We start from the raw sequence: 7053 nt of genomic DNA, 5'->3' as shown, positions 1-7053 counted from the left end.
ATTCCCACCAGCAGTGCATAAGAGTTCCAATCTCCCCGCAGCCCCTCCAACATTTGTTATTTCCAGTGTTTTTGATTCCTGCCAGTAATGCTGGGGTGAGATGGTATCTCACTGTGGTTTTAATTTGCATTTCTATAATGTAAGCCACTAAGTTTTGAGGTAATTTGTTCCTCAGCAACAATTTACAAATGGAGGACCTGAGATTTGAAACCCAGGTCCAAGTAATTCTAAAGCCCTTGGGGTTTCCATATTGCCTCTTCAGTGTGCCAGCATGAGCTGTATCAAGATGCTTTTGGCCTCTGACTCAAACAGTAAGAAAAAAACTGTTATTTCTCGTAACAAGAATTCCAAGGTAGATGAATTAAGCAGCTTATTTATATCACCAGTGACCCAGGTGGTTCTCCCCATTTCTTTACTCAGCTTGTCAGCTTATCTCCCTCATTTTAAAAAGATGGCTCCTGCATTCCAGGCATCTCACGCAAGCATGACAACATGTGTTTTCCTGGAAGCCCCTCAGCTGACTTCTCTTCGTTGGCTAGAACTGCAGTACAGCCCACATCTAAACCAGTCACTGGTGAGGAGAATGGCAGAATGGAACCACAATGATTGGCTTAGACAAGTCAGGGTTTTCTCCTGGGGTGAGGTTTGAGACCCCTTTACTTAGTCACATGGAAATAGGGGCACCCTTGAACAAAATCAGGGTTCTAGCAACAAGAAAGACGTAAGTGTATACGCACACAGGGGCAGAAGGGTTGGGGTGGTGGTGAATGACTGTTGGGTATGTTGTTTTCTATATGAGCCAACAGGAAGCCACCTGTACTAATGAGAAGGTAAATAAAGACCCCAGGAAAGTGTGGGAAAAAGTAGAAGAAAGGCAGAGGCAGGGATCCAGGCCTGATGAAGGGTCTTGGGCTGTACACACAGAACAAATAACTGGAATGAGGCCTTCTCTAGATCCATTCACAAACCCATTCTTCCTCCTGATGTTGGGTTGTGTAACTGCTGGCACATCTGACTGCTCTTCTATTTTGCCAGTTCAGTCAAGGTAACCTGATCCAATTGCCTTCAAGAGCCTCTCAACCAGTTGACCCTGAACAGGCTGTGGGCAACTCAGCTGGTGGCTACTGATTGGAATTCATCTGCATTCCCCAGGGTGGGAAGGCAGCAGAAGACAGGTATAACCTCCTCCCCTATTGAGAGACGGCTTTCTGCTTAAATGGTGGTAGATGTCATCAAAACCTCATACAACTTACGCTGAGTGAAATAAGTCAATCACAAGAGGACAAATATTGTATGAGCTCACTTACATGAAATAACAAGAATAGGCTAACGTATAGAGACCAAAGTTTATTAGTAGTTACCTGAGGCCAGAGGGAGAGGGAAGAGGGGAGTCATTGTTTAGGAAGCAGTGAGTTTCTGTTTATGATAATGAGAAATCTGGCATCGATCAGGAGGTGGTGGTTGCACAACATGATTAACATAATTAATATCGCTAAATTGTACACCCAAGAAACTGTTGAATTGGCAAATATTGTGTTATATATATTTTTACCAAAAAAAAAAATAATAATAATAATTAGACCCCCTTTCTCTGTATATAGAATAACCCAACATGGATTGTCAGAGCAGTAAGAGAACTAAAAGTCAAACCCCTTTATTTTGTAGATATTGAAAACCAAGTTCATGTTGAAGTGACTTGGCCAAGATCACACAGCTCGTTAGAAGCAAAGCTGGGACTAAAACTGAGTCTTAAGGCTCTTGGTTCAATGCTTCTTCTCATTATACCTTGTGGAGAAAAAGAGCCCAAATTCTATGCTAGATCTCTAACCTCATCTTAAAACACAAAATTGCTTTAGGAAAGATGTTCTAACAGCCTGTCATGTTTGTCTTAAAAATATGAATTATGCTCGATATTGAGACATTTATTTGTAATGTTGTTTAATAAGACTTTGAAGCACTCCCCTTAAAAAATTTTTATCGGGTAGTTACCAAAACATGCCAAAAGAACAGCTAATAATACTTTCAGCTGCTCTTGTCACTCTCCAATAAATTACAGAGAAAATTATCAAGAGTAATTCCTTTTCAAGTGACAGCAGAATCTAGGGACTTCAACTCTCCAGTTCAAGAGTTCGTTGGACTCATTTGTTCAAAGTATAAGAAGCTTCCTGAGAAGATCTTTCTAACATAACTCTTCTCTTTCTAACAGCTGACTCACAGAACTGCCTTTGTACTTGAAACATATCCACATGACTGGGTGCTATGGGTTTAAAGATGTTGGAGGAATATTCCAGCAATTTTGCCTTTGTAGATGATTTTTCCCTTTGGTTTCTTGGTTTGTTGGAAGGGGTCAAAAGGGAGCCTCATATGCCAACTAAATGGCATCATTTTCAATAACGTTCCCTTCCAAGATCTATTAAGACTTTGGAAATGTGGTGGAATTTGTCTTAAAAGACTCTAATAAAGACAAAATCTGATAAGGTGACCCTAAGGTTGTGTGTGTGTGTGTTGGGGATAGGCCAAGTAGAGGAAGGAGATAAATTTTGAGGATGGGATTGTAGCTCTTGGACCAAAAACAGGATGTGTAACATATGTGCATAACAAATGTGGTCTTCATTATTTTCATTTAGTCACATTATTGTTATTCCCAGAAAAACAATTTAAAGTCAGTGATAGAATTCTCACTTTCCATGTAGGAGATCCAGGTTCAATTCCAGCCAATGTACCTACGCCTAGTCACTACCCATCTGTCAGTGGAGGCGCGGATGTTGCTATGATGCTGAACAGGTTTCAGCAGAGCTCCCAGACTGTGACAGACTAGAAGGAAAGGCCCGGAGATTTACTTTAGAATATCAGCCAGTGAATAGTCTATGGATCACAACTGTGTGATCCACAACCGATCATAGAAATGGCACAGGACCAGACAGCGTTTTGCAGCGTTTCGTTTCTTTGTGCATGGGGTCGCCATGACTTTCAGGTCATCTCCATGGAAACTAACAATAACAACCATGGTTAAATAAATAATTCACAGATGATAACCAGAATCCAAACTGGCATTCTGTTCAGTAACTATTGCTACTTTCCCACTAATTTTCAGGATTGCCAAACCACTATCAGGAAAACATTCTTAGTCAAGCAAACTATTTAATCTTTATTTGCCCTCACCCACTTTGGCACACAAGTAAGTAAACTAATGTGGGCTAGAACCAAGATTAGCAGCAAACTCTGATTAAACAATACATTCCTCAAACATTCACTGAACACTTACTAGGTGACAGGTTTTGTACTACGATAGAAGAAACAGAAAACACAAACGGTTTTGATTCAGTGTAATACTGTGGTAAAGGCATGGATAGCAGGTGTTGGGAATACATTGGCAAGGTGTCAGTCTTGATTTGGATACAGAGATAGCCCAGGAAAGTTTCCAGGAGCAGGTGACATCTGAGCTATCTGTGGAAGGACAGGTTGGAGTCAGGTAGACATGGAGGTAAAGGGAGCAGGAAAGATAAAGGTATACAGGTGTGAGGAGACAGCACAGCACATTCAAGGGCCTGAAAGCCAATATGGCGGAGGCGTCAGGTGGGAGGAAGGGAGTGAAGAGATGGGTGGGTGCAGAGGGGAGCAAGGCTATATCTCATGCAGGGCCTTGGCTACCTTACCAAGGAGATTAGACTAAAACCTGAGAGCAGTGGGAAGCTATCAAAGTTATTATTTCAAGCAGGTCAGGTTATTTTTGGTCTATTGGAGGAGTCACTGAGAGTTGAAATCGACTCCACGGCACCTAACAGTAACATTGGAGGCATAGGCTGGGAAAGTTGATGGTTTTGTGTGTGTGTGTGTGTGTGTGTGTGTTTAATCTTATTTAGACAAGGTTTAAGCTTAGCAAAGGACTATATAACGCATTTAAGACTGAAAGAATCAATAAATTCTGTTATACACTATTGCAACATTCTCTTCATTAATGTAGCACAGTAGGATGAATGTATCATCAACAAATATTTCCTTCTTTCACATATGAGCAGAGGCGTGGTTTGGGAGGAGAGAGCAAATAAAAGAGACAACAAGATTTGATGACTTTCTTTTATATGTCTCAAGATGTCACCACTGATGTTTCAACTGAGTATTTTCACACTGGCTTCCTCAAACTTTTTTTCATCAAAGTCTTATCAACCATTCCATCAACATATGACCTTAAAAACCTTGCACAAGGCGCCTTCTTGGGAGAACCATCACTCCTTGTTCCCCGTCTCCACACCCAGCTATGCTTCTGCTTCAAGTCATTTGTATTTTGGAATTTCAAACTGTGTTCTTTAGCTGTTAGATGCCAATTTATATTTGCATAAACCATATCAAAGTAAAGGTCCCTAGGTGGCGCAAGCCATTGCACTCCAGTGCTAATCTAAAGGTTACAGTTCAAACCCACCTAGTGGTACCTTGAACGAAAGGCCTGGCAATCTGCTACCATAAAGATAACAGCCAAGAAAACTGGAGTAGTTCTACTCTATAACACATGGGGTTGTCATGAGTCAGAATCAGCCGATGGCAATGGGTTTTTTTTTTTTTTTTTTGGTTTAATACCAAAGAAATGGAGAAATTCCTTTTTTGGCTTGACTATTTGGAACTTTGTAAAGAATGAATACTAAGATGCCCCGTCAGATTTAAGCTTTACTGAAAACCTGCTCTAGAGGAATAAAAGATTAAAAAAAAACCATTGCCATCAAGTCGATTCCGACTTATAGCAACCCTATAGGGCAGAGTAGAACTGCCCCCATAGGGTTTCCAAGGAGCGCCTGGTGGATTCGAACTTCTGACCTTTTGGTTAGCAGCCGTAGCTCTTAACGACTATGCCACCAGCATTTCCAAAAGATAATATATGCTTATTTAAAAGTTGAGTCATTACCATCTCAAGCACCACCATAACCAGACTCAGAACAATTTTAAAACACATTATTCTTTTTTGGCAGCATCATCAAAAGCATCCACTTTTCATTGCAAGCTCAAATTCACTTAAGATTTTGAATTTAATTTCAAATTTCTTTTTGGCTCCTTTACTGGCCACGATAGTCACATCTTTAAAAAAAAAATACATTTTAACATATATCAGCGTTAGGAACTATTCACATAGAACATGTACTGTTGTTTTAGGCACAGATATCCCCAAAATATAACTATTAACATGTCTTTTTTCCCTTATGAAAATTTATCTGAAAGATGCTCAGTTTTTGAACTCATAAAAGGAAAATTATAATTTTCTCTCAGTTTGATTTTTTTTAAGATTAGTAAAGAATAAACTAGTATGACAAACCACAGAATGAACTTAAATTTCTGAAGTATTTTGTTGATTTGCAAGTCAGCAGTGACTTTGTTTGCCTACTCTCTGAGAGACCACAGAAGCTTTAAATAAACTTCCCCAAAAGCTGAGCTGTGTGCTTCCCATATCCCTTTTACTCTAGCCTCTATATTTTAATAACTTTAAGTGAATAATGCTATCCAATGAAGTCACCCTTTATCACGCTTTATAAATACCAGAAGAGTTAAACTGGACTTCAAACATTATTTAACGTTTAACTCACTAAGACCAAAAAACCAAACCAGTTGCCACTGAGTTGACCCCGACTCATGGCGACCCCATGTGTTTCAGAGTACAACTGGGTTCCATAGGGTTTTCAATGGCTGATTTTTCAGAAGATCACCAGGCCTTTCTTCCGAGGTGCCTCTGGGTGGACTCGAACCTCCAACCTTTCAGCTAGCAGTCAAGTGCATTAACCATTTGCACCACCCTGGGACTCCTTACTAACAAGATCTCCTCCCAAACAAGCTGCTGTATTGAAAAACGGAGATGATTTTAATGGGGGCAGGGATGGAAGATGGAAAGGTGGCGAGTGTAAAGGGGGGAAGAGGCAGACCGAAAATGACTTTGAAAACTCTGGTCCCTGTGTGGGTTGAAAGTGCACTTGCTTCCCCAGGAGCAATCCTTTGCCTTGGAGAGGAAACATGGGTTAAACCTCAGAGAGACTTAAGGAGTTTATCATGCAGAATGCAAGGTGAAAGCAAGAAGGAATTCTAAAAATAATTCTTTCTCCTTCAAAAAAGAAACTGTCTGCAAAAAGCAGAATTGGAGAACTTATTAGCATGACTCCTTTGCCCTCTGCAGTTGACGTTGCCAGTGACAATCCTAAAATGGAAGTTAGCTCTGCAAAGTAAAAAGAATTGAGGGCACTGAAGAACATACATCAGGTGAGTTTATTGGCACAAAATAAGTTGCAATTCCACACTGCGTTAGGGGCTCCTCGACTTTTGCGGTCCTGCTGCTATACACAAAGGCAACTGAAAAGGAAGCAGCCAGATGCAGCCATTGTTGGCAACCTTCCTCTTGATCCACGCCTTTGTCATCCTGTGGTATCAGATGGTTTGGGAGGAACAAAGGAAGGGGAAGATTGCCAAGGCGTCTGGTTGTATGTGCATGTCAATTCCATTTTCTGTGCCCTTTATGCAAAAGAGGCGCTTGCTATAGATCCCATTTCCTCCTAAAAACCTTGCCATTTAGATCAGTTTCTTGCCTTTCAACAAACCCTGCAAATTGTCTTAATTCATATTGTTAAGCCCATGACTGAGGTTACATGATAGATCCCTATCTTCTTTTTCCTGCTCCTTCCCGCGCCTTTCCGCCCTCAAATATCTTGGGGCTCTGTACTGCATGTTCTCATGCTCTTGTGAGGATGGTACAGGACCGGGCGACATTTTGTTCTCTTACACATGGGGTCATTACGTGTCAGATCCGACTCGACGGCACCTAGCAACAACAACAACTAGATGTTAGAGTTACAAAGAAGACCAGAACATTTCTTGCCCTTTAATTATTCTCAGTCCAGTGAGGGAGACAGAAACTGAAGTCTGAAAAATCTGAATAATAAAGGAATTTGTTACAGAGTTTCTAGTGGAAGTAGAACTTAATTCTTCCAAGTCATAATGAAGAGCGTCTATGCTGACCACCACATACAAAACATGTTCTATTTATAAATGACTGAATTCCATTGATAAATAGATTTACCATTT

Source organism: Trichechus manatus, unplaced genomic scaffold (genome assembly GCF_000243295.1).
Source record: "Trichechus manatus latirostris isolate Lorelei unplaced genomic scaffold, TriManLat1.0 scaffold00215, whole genome shotgun sequence".
NCBI classification, from domain to species: Eukaryota; Metazoa; Chordata; class Mammalia; order Sirenia; family Trichechidae; genus Trichechus; species Trichechus manatus.
This window is presented reverse-complemented; position numbering follows the sequence as displayed.